The sequence below is a fragment of the Sander lucioperca genome, chromosome 13, assembly GCF_008315115.2.
Source record: "Sander lucioperca isolate FBNREF2018 chromosome 13, SLUC_FBN_1.2, whole genome shotgun sequence".
Lineage (NCBI taxonomy): Eukaryota > Metazoa > Chordata > Actinopteri > Perciformes > Percidae > Sander > Sander lucioperca.
This window is the reverse complement of record NC_050185.1, coordinates 13,508,966-13,524,837: the sequence shown is the minus strand read 5'-3', so window position 1 is coordinate 13,524,837 and position 15,872 is coordinate 13,508,966. Positions and strand designations below refer to the sequence as shown.

At 39.9% G+C, this 15,872-nt stretch overlaps 1 protein-coding gene across 14 annotated transcripts in view; it reads right to left on the bottom strand.

Annotated features, from left to right (window-relative positions):
• Positions 1-2,969, bottom strand: part of nrxn2a (neurexin 2a) — a 120,073-nt gene extending 117,104 nt beyond the window's left edge. For 3 of the 14 annotated variants that reach the window (XM_031320030.2, XM_031320033.2, XM_031320032.2), the window contains exon 1: positions 2,516-2,961. The gene's annotated coding sequence lies outside the window, so the exon portion shown is untranslated. Of the gene's footprint in view, positions 1-2,470 lie in introns of all 14 variants that reach the window. The other 11 variants (XM_031320039.2, XM_036008840.1, XM_031320037.2 and 8 more) reach the window with 8 other exon arrangements.
• Positions 2,970-15,872: the final 12,903 nt, after the last annotated feature.

Below are 15,872 nucleotides of genomic sequence, written 5' to 3'. Positions count from 1 at the left end.
GGAGCTGTGACACACACACACACACACACACACACACACACACACACACACACACACACACACACACACACACACACACACACACACACACACACACACACACACACACACACACACACAGTCAACCCTGCCCCGTCGTTATTTCAAGCAGTCTCCTTCTTCATGTCATCCAGTCATTCATCTCTCTTTGCATACTGGCTGGTGCTCTGTACCAGATATCTTAATTCCAAATACGATTTCCTTTCCAAACTCAGCAGCTGCTATGCTAATGTAAAAGTCACATGAGTGCAGCTTTACGGGATAACAGCTTAAAGACATTCAATCATTAAGCTGTATGTAAAGTAGCATAATGTACTATGCAGCTTAATTCTATTAAAAGCTATAACATTATTAGACATATTATTGTCAATATTACTACTAGTAGTATTGCGTTAGTTGTGTGTAGAAGCAGTGATGCCATTTTTTTCTTCTTTTAAAAAAAAAATGCTAACTCTACCCAAACCCTTAAATCTCATTGTAAGGATGAAGACAAATGTCTTGTGAGTCAGACCATAGCAACACAAGTATGGCAAAGATGTCACTGAAGGCACCAAAAATACTGTGTGGTGAGTAAAATATTGGCAGAGGCGTATCCTGTGTCAAAATAGAGCAGATGAAAAATAAAAATAAACTCGTGAATTGTACTCAGCTGCAAACAGAAATGAAGCATGAACAAGGGGAATACAAAATGCAGTACAGCAAAAAGAAAACAAATGCCAAGACTGTGAGACACTCTGCTGTTATATTGCTGCCTAAAACATTTCACAATAATGACACTATATGCAGAAAAAGTCATGCTCAGCATTGCATAAGTATGTTGTTCATGTTTTGAGCATTGTGAGCCATGACTTCCTTGTTGCCAATGTGACTCTGTGACAATGTGTAGGAAACCAAGTGGCTTACTAAAGAATGCAACAGCATTTAAATGAGTCGGTCAGTTCAACCGGCAGGGATTTTAAGAGTGAAGCCAAACAGCAAGTGGCAATGAGAGAATGTGCAACGGATCTAAGACGCAACACTTGTGCGCTGTCCACAAGTGAGGTGCTGAAAGATAGCAAGCAACAGTAGCCAAGCAGATAGTCACCTAATTCAGGTGAATGGGAAATCTGAGCTAGTAGCCTGTTCTGTGAATACAGAGGTTTCAGTTTTCCTGCTCAGAGAAGTCAGTAACAAAATGTGCTGTGTTACTGTTGGAGTAGAATTTGCAAAGCAAATAGGTTTACAGGAGATGCAGGAAGGGCAGCAGTATGTGAGATGTGCAGGGGTGTAGCTCAGAATCTTGGGCACCTCCCGCCATAGACTCATTGCTATTTCAAACAATATTACAAGAAAACAAACGCATCCCTGAATATTATAATATTGAAAGTCCATACACCAATTTATGCAATCCAAAAACAATAGACAATGATTAAATAAACGGTCTCACTATGTTCATTTATCACATTTATCCACGTATAATACGCAGTGTTATAAAAGAGTGTGGAGGACTTACTGACATTTGTGTCTTTTTTTAAAGCATGTTGTATTTTGGAGCTTTAATTTGAACCACACCACCTCCTCAGTGGTCAACCCTGCTGAACTGGCGCCAGATAATCTGCTGTAACAGCTTCCTATGGGGGCGTGGATACTGGGCTGCAGGTTTTAAGAAACAGGTAAGGAATCTTTTCTTTTCAGCTCACAACCCCCCCCCCCCACCACCTGATTTTAAAGGGTAATATTTAGATGGTAAAGCCTCTTTTGTTGCAGACAGATGATGTGGCAGCTGCTTGACTCAACTACTGTTTCCCTCTGTGTCTGTCTCTCTGCTTCCTATCTTTAAACTGCCCAATCCTTTGGCACAGAACATGAAATCCCTCTCAATAATAAATGGGCTACCTCAAGCATAACAGTCACAAGGGCCCTGTATGCTGCATGACTCAAAGACCACCTTAACTTCACTTTTATATGAATATACTGTTAAAAAAAAAAAAAAAAAAAAAAAAAAAAACGGCATGTGGCATCTGGCAATATCAAACAATAGGTTTTGTGGTTGGTTTCCATATATCTGCCCGGGCTGCAGCTTTTATTCAAAGGAATAGCCACCGCTGTAGGTGCTGTAGCCCAACCACAAGACATGTCTTCCGGCACGCAATTAAGCGACCTGATCTGCAACCGTGTAGGATTTGGAAACCTCTCCTCTACCCACCTCAACTGACTGTAAACAGTGATAACAAAGATGGTCGATGAAAGCTCATTATCTCCGGCTGCATTAAGTTACATTTCCAACAGACACCTCAACACAAGTGGCAATAATTGGTGAGCAGCAGCTCCAATATCCCCCGAACTACAATGCAAACAATCCCGGACCACAGACATTGAAAAACACACACACACAGATACGGTATGGCTTATCTTGTAGCTTTCTAGCGCAGCACGCGTTAAAGCTAATTACCTTATCATAAGGTCGTCTCTGTGTAGGAGGTGCGGTGTCATTTACCTGTGCATCATCCAGCGATCCGACACATGGGTACGGCGCGAGGGGTTTGATTATTCCAGCCAGGCAAACACAAGCACAAAAGAGAGGAAGGTGGGGGGAAAAATCCTAAATTGAGCAGAGATGAATGCGGCAGATGAAGATGCGACCTCTGTCTTCAGAAAGGAGTCTTCTTATCTTTTAGATGTTGCTGTGTCGATGGAGGCAGACAGGCAGGGAAGCCCAGAGCTTCTCCGTATAGACAAATATGCTTTCTCTCCTCCGCCGAACCGAGAGCAGCGGCAGCAGCAGCAGCATAGCCGTCATTCCCCCGACACTTGATGGTAATAGTTTGGTAGGTAGCTTATATGGGTTGAGGGCGCGGTCAGCTGCAGTTGACCAATCCTGCTCCCCATCAAACTAACAGCAGCGTTGCCATGGAGGATTAAATGGCGTTTAACCACAGAATCGTAACCTTTGGTAAATATAGGCTAAAGCAGGTAGGCTATCCTAGTACCATATTAGAATAAAGCATCTCAACATAGGAGTGGCATCTTATTTAATGGGGACCTAGTGGTAAGGGAGACATAGGTTCGTCAACCCCACCCTTTTCATGCTGCCGAAGTGTCCTTGAGCAAAGCGCGAGGCAAGATTCACCAGCTGCTGGGATGCTGTTAAAAACCCCTCCACGTTATTGAGGACGAACTCAATATGGTTCTTCAGTGACTCATACTTCCGGCCATTATAGGTGAATTGTAATTTTAACCTGTCTGACAAGGTGTGTCTCCATGATGTCATTTGATTAGCAGTAGCCTGTCATAGTCAGTTCTTCTAATTGCATTAATTTCATCAGAAAATAAAGTGTATAAGAACACAAATGCTATCAATGAAATGACCTAGCTGCCATCATCCCAGTAGGAGGTAGGTGATGTAAGTGAATTTGGATTTGGTAGAGCAACAGCTAAACTGTAATTGTGAGGTCTGCTATTTGTAATAGCCCCTAGAGTTACAAATGCAGGAAATGCTACAGCCACCCTGGGATCCCCCCCACCACAATAATCACAGGGAAGATGGTACAAGGGGATGCTGCTGAGATTAAGATTTGTAGCAGTTAAAACATGAATTTAATTTTTGTTTTGGACTTTGGAAATTATATAAAAAAGTTGTTTTTCTCATGAAGTGGAAATGTAAAATGGGAAATCTGAAATGGTAAACTTTTAGGACCTAACAAACATTGCTTAACATTTATTATTCTTATAAATAATTCAAATGTAATGCAATGTTTAACATGCGAAATAAGACATCAAACACATTAAAAGGAAAGATATAAACAAAAAAAATTGCTACTAAATGCAGAAATAAATAGAAAATGTAAGCGCAATAAAAGTCTGGTGCTGGAGAACATACAGTAACCAATTTAACCTGCGTTGGGGGATATTATATGTTTTGGATGATTGTTCCAGCTTAATATCTGAGCTGCTCTGTCTATGTTAAGTTTGGACTCATTATGGCATTAAAGGGATGTTGTTGTATAAGCACGCATGTAGGATATGCCGTGAAGTCAGTGTAAATATTTGACTTATCAGTGACAGTTGTTTCATTCGTACAAACCCCATAAAAGCCTGTTAAGGTGAACCGGTATGGGTCTAAGCCTTCCTTGTGAGAGAGATAAAATCAAAGCAATCTTGAATCTGAGGATGAGGTATGAAAAATTAATGTTCTGAAATGTTTTTTGCCTGCAAACAATTCAGCCTGAGCGAACAGGCTGAATTACAGTTGGGTTAGTTAGCTGAATTTACAGCTATACATTTCAAAAGCCTCACTACTAAAAATCAAAAATCCAGAAATTCAGCTAACTAAGCCAAAGCCAATGCATGAATATGTCCACAACACATCTGCCTGCCAGTCACATATCAGATACAGTGCACTGAAATCCAAACAATGTCCTCATCAGAGGGCTGATTGTTTCAAACCCTCCTCTAAAGAGTATAGTTCATACACATTTTAGAGGTTAAATGTCCATGATGGTTTGCTGCTTCTACTTAGCACAGAGGTCGAGTGGGTATGAATTTCTTGTCTTCATCGTGGCCATCTTATCTCATTTTACCTTTAGCCTCTCTCCTCAGCCTTCTGCATTTCAATATCTGTACGATGATTGAGCTGTGACTATTGGCCCTGTATTATGATTTGGCAGTGCAGACTACATTGATGCTAAGAGAGAACATGTTATGCAGTTACTGTACAGTATATGCTTTCAATTGTAAGTTTGAATTTGGTTACCATTTCATATGTTTTCCCTCTCATTTAATTGTTAATAGAGTCTATAAGAGAAATTTGTGCCACAATTCAGACACTTTTCATTTAGCTGCCAACAACTCTGTTGCAACTAGATTTTAATCATGATATACTGCGTGTTAAACACAAAAAAATATCAGTGTGGGTGTATTTCAGAAGTATGTGTGACTTCAATAATTAAAATAAATAATTATTAAATGATGAAAAGAAATTATACACACACTGTCGTATACATTTTGCAGAGCCGACGGAGAGTTGACTGGAGAGGTCCACACTTTCTAGAACACAATATACACACACACACACCTGACAGAGTTGCTAGCATGTCTGTAGACTTTTAGTCTTATTGTTCCTATGAGGCCTTTGGTGATAGGTTTGTAAACAATACCTGCAGAGCAAAACTACTGTGCAACAAAGCATCAACTACGGCCACCCTGAAGTATGAAACACAATGGCATAACAGATAACACTGTCGCAATCGCAAAACACAGCAAAAGCAAGTACTTCTGTTTCTTGTACACTACGAACTGTAATATAACCAAGACCAGTGAGCGGCAGCAATATGCAAGGCATGCAGTCTGCCGAAAAATCCAAAGAAGCAGTACTTCTGTTTGTCGCAGACTGCCAGACAGTGCATCCAATCAGCGACGAAGAATCATTGTCCAATACGTACTTATTCCGGTTTGAGTCTGACCAATTGCCGTTGTGTTTTCTCTTTTGCTCTCGTGTTTTGTGAATTGCTGTTGTGTTTTCTAATTTGCTGTTTTGTTTTGTGAATTGCTGATGCATTTTCTCTTTTGCCGTAGTGGTTTGCACTTCAGGGCTGCTGTAATCAACTAATGAAAAGGTAATACAAAGAGAACAGAAACGTGTGTTTTACTTTTATGCACTAAATCATAAAATGTTCACCCAGCTGTTACCTTTTTGTCCCTCCCTTTGGGACACAATCATACCCTGGCCAAAACACTTTTATTGTTAACATTAGTGGTATTTCTACCCCCAAAACACCTTACCAAACATTTGTGTGTGTGTTTTAGTGACCTGCCTAAGGCAATTATTGATTTTTTGTTCTGGACTAAGGCAGAGTAAAGTTCTGAGGCCTACATGAGAAAATAAGGTTGCATATCTGTTGTGCAGTGGGATATGTATCCACAATTGCAATAAAATATTGAGCAACATTCGAATTATGAGAAAGCCCTCGGGACTTAAGTAAAGCATGCATGTTATCGAGCGTGCTTTCTGGCATTCTGCAGCAAACTGTAAGTTATTCTTTGTGCCTTAAGAACAAGCCAGCTCACAACATTCCTGTGGCTTGTGCAGTTCTTATGATACACACTGCTGTGCAGTATAAGCAGTTTGCTCAGTATAATTAAGCAGTTAATATTAAAAACAAACAAGATAACATAAAGTCAGCAGTAGTGCGGTGCAAGTAAGGTCTCATAGCAGTGTTGTGGTCAAGACCATCTTAACCGAGACCAAGTCATCACCCAGAACAGAGTGTATCGAGACCGAGGCAAAACAAGACTTTGAGGGGTTGAGACCAAGACAAGACAAAGACCAAGGCAGGGCGAGACCCAGTCAAGACCAAGACCAGGGGCCTCATTTATAACCATGGCGTACGCACAAAAGAAGACGTAAGCCGCTCTCTGCGCAAGAATTGGAATTTATAAAAAAGCAAACTTAACAGGAAAATATGCGGTCCTCCAAGGACACTCTGACCGAGGCGTACGCACAGAAACGGGTGAAATGAGAAACGGCGACACCGAAGGCAGATGGACAAAACACGTTAAACTGAGACCTTTGTGATAAACAAATCGAAATATTGCCTCTCATTGACGATATGAAGAAATCACAAAGCCATTTTTACAATTAATATCCTACACAAACACCTGTTTGATCGATCTGCGGTGAAAAACAGACAAAGTAAAACAAGATACTATCGTTAATTGTAATTAAGATAATTAAAAAATAAAATAAAATCACATGTTCTGTAACTATATTGGCATGTTATGGAATTTATTCTCATGAATAATACAATAAACAGGACAAATATTGTTTACACTAATGCTGTTTTCGATGCCTCCATCTGGCGGAGCAGCTAGCCTTCAGTAACGCTGTTACTGTGCAAGCCACAGACGTCACTTGGCCCGTTTCCATGTAGTTACATAGTCACTGATATGATCATAACCACTACAGTGCTCAATTACCTATTTTTGAGGGGGAAAGAAACTACAATTTTTCGCCGCGAAGGCATGACCTGTCCTCTGGAGGACATCCACCAGACCAGCGGGCGCTCGTATTGTTGTCGGCCGCGGCAGGCGAGTAAGGCAGGGAGGAAGGAGAAGCAAGGACGCTGGTCGGGCCTGCTAGCCCAGCTAAGGAAACCACCACACAAATCGCCAATGTCAAGACTCCTACTCACCAACGCCAGATCGATGTCACACACAATAGATGAGCTACAAATACACACGGAACAGAAACACGGAGCCCAGACGGCAGCCAGCGGCTGGCAGCTAGCAGGATGAGTTAGCGGCAGGATGTCTGAGTTGAAAACGCATCTTGTTGTCATGTAAGAACTCTGTTCATGTTGCACAGACATTATAATTGCATTGTGTGTCTGTTAAGAGGAACAAAGGCACCCGTTAGAATATGCCCCCAAAACTGCAGTTTTAGCTAACTGGGAGCTATGGGCATTAGCTACAGCAACTCGTTTTTTTTGCTATCGACAGTATTCACATATTTATAGCAATCAAGATTAGCGTAAAAATTGCCCAGAGAACTCCTTTAATCACTTTTCTCTCTCTTCTAAAACTGATCAGCTGTTAGTGGCGTTCACTTTTCTATTAACCAATCAGAAGCGGCCATGAATTTCACGAGCCAATCACAGCATGACATCCCTGTTTTAAACCTGTCTTTTCTCTACTGCTCAGTTGTCATTTCAGGCAAAGAGCACAACCCTCCTCCCCTTCCACCTCCAGTCTTCATCACACACGGCTCCCTGGGTCCCCCTCCGGCAGACCGCTCCCGTCGGCTCCTCGGTCCGGTCTTCGGGCTCCCTCACACCACCACCAGTGTCTAGACTCCATCGGGGGAATATCTTTTGGTTTTCTACCCCTTTAAAAAATCATTTCATAACGATGGAGTCTAATCTCCAAAGAATGTACATTTCACATTATGCATATGTACAAATACATCTTTGCATATCTGCAACAAAGTCTCTCCTGATTGAAATGAGGACGAGTGGCTTCAGAGCCAGTTCCGACTTCATCGAGCTGTCCTGTTGGATCTCTGTGCTGTTTTGGGCCCAGCGTTACAGAGAGGAGCACTCAGAGAAACCACACTGTGCCAGTCCCACTTCAAGAGGGGTCAGCTCCAGTGTACCGTGGCAGAAATACTTTCTCTGTGTAGCGCTAGGTGTTTTTTTGCAACAACTTTAATATCGGACCATTTCTTTTTAATTTCGGCTACAGTCCGACCTAATGAGGCTGCGGCATTGACTGCGTCTGCAACATGTTGTCACTCTACAGCTTTTTTGTCATTAGTAATGCCCACATTGGGCACTCCAAACATATTTTCCTCTTTTCCACCTCTCTAACAAGAACTACAACTTCACATTGAGTGAAATTCTTTTGCTTTGTTTTCCTCTCTGTTCATGTCGGTATGAATGAATATGAATTTGGGGCGTTTCACTGACTATTTAAGGGAAACTATGGGCGTGACATGAAGCTGCCAAAGCTGCGCCACATTCAGAGTCGATTGTGATTTATAAAGGGAAACTGGCGTAGGATGTGCGTGCGCACGGTTTTATAAATACAAATATTTCTGTGCGTACTCACATCCTATGTTTCGTCCGTATGCCACTTCTGAAGCAAATTCGCCGCAGAGTTTTATAAATGAGGCCCCAGACCAGTGCGAGTCCCACACTGCATGCCACGATAAAATGTGGAAAATGCTAACCATAGGCACTCCTCAAATTGATCTGAAAGATCCACATTCCCATAAAAAAACACCCGCAGAAAACTAATTTAGATTCTTCTTCATTCACCTCTTTTATTGCCATGTATCATGAGAAATGCCTTTAAAAAAAAAGGCAGTTGTGGTCTTGAAATAAAATCCTGAGTCCTCTTTATCTGAGAATGAGACAAGACAAAGTTGTACACAAGTAAAAATGCGGATGATTCAGAGACGAGACCTTCAAAAAGTGGTCTTGAGACTAAGACCGATCTCTAAGTACTCTCTCTCTCTCTCTCTCTAAGTACTACAACACTGTCTCATAGTAAGTCTTAAGAGTACTCAACTGACTAAACTTAATCTGTGTTCATATAATTTGCTTTGCAGAGTGCAATATTGATTAATGGGTGAATGACGTATTGGTCATTGGTCATAATGTTAATGTTGGATTTATGTAGGAGATCAAGTTTTAAGTAATACTAATATACAGTATCTTTCATACTATATCTATTTGTAACAATCTTTTCATAATATGGAGTATTAATCAGTCACATGAATTATTGAGCTTTTATTCCATGTTCGTTTTAAAGTCACATAAGTATTAGCACCGACTCCTCTCATTACATTGAAAATAGCCTACATATATTGACGTTATATGATAATGTGACTTAATCATAGATAAATAAAGCCTTTTTTCACTGAAGACAATTTCATACATCACAGTAGGAAAATCACAAGTGTAGATAATAAGATTCATGATGGCTGAATTCTATTTAGCTGCTATAAGGGCTTTTCACATGGGGAGCGACACTAGTTGTGTGGATCTGTGGGATCTTCTATGCTCCTCATATGAAGGACAACGCTCTGCGATTAAACGCCAGGCGATCAATGTGTGATAACCATGGAGATTCTGTGCACTACTGTATCCCTGCCGTACAACTAAATGGCATGACTGTGGTATCATATATCCCTAATCACAGGGTGATTTATAACAAATGGTGTTAATCCTAGTCTTTCCTAACCACGGACTGTTATTGTTGATAGCTAAAGTTGTTGGTGCCTGCCAGTCTCAGCCTGCTTGCCCAGCATGCAACAGCCGACAGGAGAGCACTAGCCACCACAGACTCGTAAAACATCATCAGCATTGTCTGACAGATGTTCAAGGACCTTAGCCTCCTCAGAAAATAGAGGCGACTCTGGCCCTTCCTGTAGAGTACTCCAGAGTTATTAATCCAGTCCAGTTTGTTGTCTACATGGACTCCTAGGTATTTGTCTGTTCCCTTTATATCCAATGAACATTTTCCTGTGCTTCTCTGACAAAAAATGGTTTCATCACAAAATGCGCAAAGAATTCTCTATTATTGTCACAGAAAGGAGAACTCAATTTTTCTTTGCAAAAGTGAGAAAAAAGTGCTGATAAGACTGACTGTTGGGTGAGCTTTATCAAATATTCTGATACCTATAAAACATTGATAGCTGGATCATACACTTCCCACTAATTTAGTCTTTAATTTACCATCAGCAGGGTTATTTTTTAAAAACCTATTTCAGAGCCATAGATGAGATTAGACATCTGTTTTCACAGATAAACTGAACTTCGTGTGTAAAATGAAGCACCACTAAACCCCAAGTTGCTCTTACCACCATTGATGTGAGTGTGTGTGTGTGTGTGTGTGTGTGTGTGTGTGTGTGTGTGTGTGTGTGTGTGTGTGTGTGTGTGTGTGTGTGTGTGTGTGAATGAGACGCAACATTGTAAAGTGCTTTGTACAGCAGTCCATTTACCATTTAGTGCTTTTTAGTCATATCCAGTCTACTTAATACACAACAAAGCTGGTGGTTTCCAATGTGACATTACCAGATTTACCACCAGGTGACAGTATTCCTTCTGTGTTGGCCCAATGTTGACAGGTTCAACAGTGAGACAAAAAAAACATTTGACCCGAGTAAATCACCGCAACTTAACAACATCCCTGTGAACCAGCTGTGCCGTGATTCATTGCCATCAAGAAATGAAATGCAAATCAGATGATTGGTATTCTGCAAACACAAAACCCTTTTAACTCTATACAACAGAAATGTCCAGTCTGGATGCAATTAAATGCCTTTTTCCACCATCAGAGATACAATTGTATTCCACAAAAAAATACTTATCTTGTCTGTCACTATTGTAAAATCATTACGGGGTAACTGGAGATAAACGCTGTCACGTGCATGAAATTTAATTGAGCAAGTTCCAATTTTACCGTTTATTAGAACATATTTTGTTATGGTTTCAGTATTTTGCTTTGTATTTTGTTCTATTTCTGTTGCCTGTTTGTAGTTTTCTGTATGTTTCCTGTTATTGTATATTTATTCTGTTTTCTGTTCCCTGTCTTGTAAATTTATCCTGTGTTGTGTATTGTGGTCTGTGTATATTTTGTTGTGTCGTTTTCTGTTCCCTGTTGTGCATTTCCCTGTTTATGTTCTGTTTCCTGTTTTATTTTGATAGTCTGTTTTCTGTCTTGTCATGTCTAGTTTTACTTCCTTTGTTTTCCCGCCTGTGTGATTGTCTGATGTGCTCCACCTGATCCCCAGCCCTGGTGTCACCTGTCTTGTGTCTTCTTGTTACCTAGTTTATTTAGCCCCTGTGTTTCCTTTGTCTGGGGTCAGATTGTTTTGCCCGTCAGTCTGTGTCCAGGGGCCTGTTTCACAAAAGCAGACTATATAAATCCAGGATAACTGATAGAGCGAGGCTTGACCTAGTCTAATCTGTGTATCCTGGCTTGGTGCGTTTCACGAAGGCCAAGTCAGGCTGAGGAAGAGCGACTAGGTCGAGCCAGGATGAAGTAATTCAGATAGACGCGCGTCCACGGCTTTCCTCAAAAGACCACGAGGTCAATCACAGATTTACTGATGCCAAAATGGAGAATACGCATTGTACATACTTTACACAAAGTGAAGAAGAGAAGAAAAGAAACACAGCCACTGTAATGAAACCGCAAGAGAAAGCGTGACAGACGATCACGGACCGACTGAATGTGTAAATAGCCTAAACATACATTAACTGACCACTGCTCTGAATTGAAGCCGTCATAATCATACCATTCAAGGATTAGGCTACTAATCATTTGCACAAATTAACAGTTGTACTCTTTGCCTTAAAAGTAAGCAGAAGATAATGTTACTCAGGAAATTTACCATGAAGATCAATTTTCTACAACGCTAGAATATGATGCATACATATCTCTCACTCTGTTTCTGTTTCTCCCTCTCTCTCTCATGGGCTAAAATATAAATGTCCTAAGTCATATTAACTTCCACTGCTCGCTTTTAACGCAAAGTGTACAACTGTTAGTGTTTGCAAATGACTGACTCATTTAATGGTTTCAGTTAAGAGCAGTAGTTGGTAAATGTATATTTTTAGACTATCATTCAGTCTGTCCGCTATTATCTGCCACGATTTTTCTCGCGCTTTTTTATTTTTTTTATAGAGGACGAGTTTCCTTCTACATATTATATGCCTTGCTCCCTCGTATATAAGGACATAGAAAAGAAAGACACTGAAGAAATTGGACTCTAAAATCTAGAAACTATAAAGATAATTAAGTGATAAATTCCATGCACACTGCAAACATGAATGTAACAGAGTATATTCAGCGTTATTTCCCCCTCAGCAAAATATAAGGTCAAAAACCATTGGGGTGTCCTGTCCCTGTTGTTACATGAATGTACAGTAGCCTACATCACTATATAGTTACTGGTCCAGTGAACTAAGACTATAATTTGGGAGGATTGTACAATTAGGATATGTTCTTTAAATTGTACAATCCTCCCAAATTATAGTCCCAGTTTACTGGACAACACAAATTGTGTGCTACGAATGCCAAATACAATGCACATGGAAGCAGAACAAACATGATCCTTATTGTTAAAGAATTAAAAAAAAAATGAATCAACTAAAATAATTCAAGGTGCATTGGTCCACTATAGAAACACACATGTACAGCATTGTATGTATTGCCCTTAGTAAAAGACTTCATTTAAAACACATTTGGCAACTTTATCAGCCTTTTCTACTTATCTCAACAACTGCCATAATATATTCATCAAACTTCTAACAACAATATGAACAGCAGTCTTCATACAGCAATATAACAGTAACAATGACTGCCACATGAATAACTATAAAAAAAAAAAAAATAATAATGGTCACAAATTTAAATAACAGTACTTAAATGAACAGCAATATGCACCTGTTGTATTTTAATCCAGGCTGATAACAATAGGGTAAAACCACTGCTGGGTGATCAGAAAAGGCTCCAAAATTAAATAAATCCTGGCTGTTAGTCTGGTCGGGACCAGGCTAGCTGCACAGAATAAATCTCCATGGTGACTTATGTGCCTCCGCTTTCGTGAAACCAAGTCAAGGCTAAATTCATCCAGGATAACGGGGAAATCCCGGCTTAATCCCTTATCTTGGTTTTGTGAAACAGGCCCCTGATAGTTTGTATGTGTCTGCGTCAGCTCCCGTCAGTTTCCGTGCTCCCGGTTTCTTCCTGCTTGGTTTTTTGGATTCCCTTGGTTTTTTTGTATTGGTTTTCCGCCTGCTGCAGCCCACAGGACTCCCTAAATTTGTTTTGTTAAATAAATCTTCGTGTTCAACCTTCCCCTGCCTGCCTGCCTCTCCCTGCATTTGGGTCCACTATCTTCCGCTAATCATCACATATTTCAAACTATGTAACTTAATTAAATGCAATACATTATAATAAGAAAACACTGAGGTTTAGGAACAATTGCTTGCTGCAGCCTCATGTGCAGAAGTGAATGTGTGCCAGTTAGGTGTAATACCTTAAGTCCATAGTTTTTGGGGAGATGTAAACAAAGATGCTCATTCCCTTCAGGCAAAGGGGAAGAAACAGCTTTCCCACCAACAGACTGTGTAACAATGTCAGTGAGTCAATGTGTGAATGAGGCAAGAGAGAACTACAGCCAGATCAACTTGAGAGGTCATTATTTGGCTGCTTAGCTGCTGTACAGTCTGAATATCCATCTGACCTTATTTAGAGCGTGTTGGCATGTTTTCATTGAACCACATTCCCTGTGCTTCCCATTAGTTTATTACTGGATCTCACATCAATCTGACAAGTCTCGTTTCTATTCTTTTCACGTGTTGCTTTCTTTGGAGCCAATCCCATGACACCTGAATCCTGATGTTGTGGAGATGAAAAATGTATTCCTTTCCTCACCTGGAAAGAGCTGAATTCACCACCAGCTAGCCAGATGCAAGAATACCAATGAACTTAGAAAAAAAAGAAAAAGGATCAATAAAAAAAAAAAAAAAAAAAAAAAAATCTAATGCTTTGGATGCAGTGCAACATGATGTTTAGGACATGGAGGTGCCAGACGTAGATTGCACCTGCGAATGTAACACATTATTCTGTGTGACAGCTTTCAGATACATTTATGACTGTGTGAAGGGAGGATTTACTGTAATAGTAGTAAAGAGTAGTAGAAAAGAGTAAAGCATTTGTGGTTTAGTGCAAAAAAAAAACTAAAAAAAAGATCCAATCAATAGATAAAGAACCCAAAACATATTTTAAAATTTGTTTTAAAAAGCTCATTTATGTATATGATTAACATAAATAAAAGATCCAGAAAACAATAACCATTTTTTATTGCAGCCATATGCCACCAAACTCGAATTTGCAATGACATTAGTAGCCAATCAGCGCTAAAAGATGCCTGCTATGAAAATGATTAGATATTTGGAAACTCCACACCCAATCTTAAATGTCAACATAAAGTCAACACAAAAGCTCCTTTTCATTCCCTATTTTACTCCCTGCTATGCCTGCACACATACTGTCTACCTATTTTTGTAATCTGATAAGAAAAAGCAGTGTGATGAAAAAACAACAAACAATACGCATGTCCCTTGTGTTGACTTCGGGTCAAATTGACACGTTTTCAATTTTTGTTTTATATCAGAAAATATGGGATGTAGAAATAAGCGCTGAAACTGTGTAGAAGAAAAATTTAACAATTTAAAACAAAAAGCAAAAACAAACGGCGTCAGAAACGTCGGAACATTTTTTGTTTTTTTCAAGGTTGACAGGAAGACAACACAAGGGGAAAGGCAAAAAAAGTGAGAAACTGTAAATTGCCACATAAATCCTAGTTGGCACCAGCCTATAGCTCTTACAAGCCACCGTCAATCAGTTGCTGTCTACACCCTTTTCTAATGCCTGCCTGACAACACAGGCGCCTGAATGACTGTAAACACTGTTGGGCAATCAGAGCATTCATTAACATCACAGTTAATTGACTTAATATTCTCTAAGGAGTAAAATTAAAATCTAAATTAATTAAACTTCCACATGTCTTCCTGATTACATGATGTAGAGATCATAAATAACTGTGTGAGCTGAAAAGACAGACATATACTGTGGATAGAAAACTAAGAAATTATTTTAAAAAACTGGTCACTTTGGGCTGGCACATGGACGTGAACCACGAATCAGTGGCTAAACTGTCCTAACAACTCCATTTGTTGTTGAAAATTTGCCTTCGCATTGAGAATATTGTTGGCTTTTATTCACAGTTTTCATCAGGCAGTGCATTCATTCAGTCAGTGTGGTCTTGAAATGCTTGATGTAACATTTGACAGAACAGCCAGTGGACATGTAAGAACATAATTTGTTCATCATAATGGACAAATCGGGGGCATGCCAGCTTCAATCTCTGTCATCTGTTGTGTGATGGTTTCTCTGTTGTGGGGGTCATTTGGCATGAAGGAACATTAAAAAGAACATAACAGGAAGTGGTGTAGACGGTATTTATATACTGTGTAAGTTCTAAAAATTCTTCAAATGATGCAGTTGTGGTGTGTGTCAGTAGCATTTTAGCTTTTTTTTGTTGCATCTTTTCTAAATATACAACAGAGTGACAAATGGTTCGAAAGATGTGATGTTACTCCCAGTACTTTTTCTGTCAACATTTATCCAAAATTGCAGTCCAATCCAGTACGTATTGACATTAAAGTAACAGTCACGCTTTCATCCAGCTTTTAACCAATTTAGTATAAAGACAGAACCCCCCTTTTAACAAGATAATGATACGCGTGCAGCACTGCATCCTACTGAAAAGAGCTCAGCAA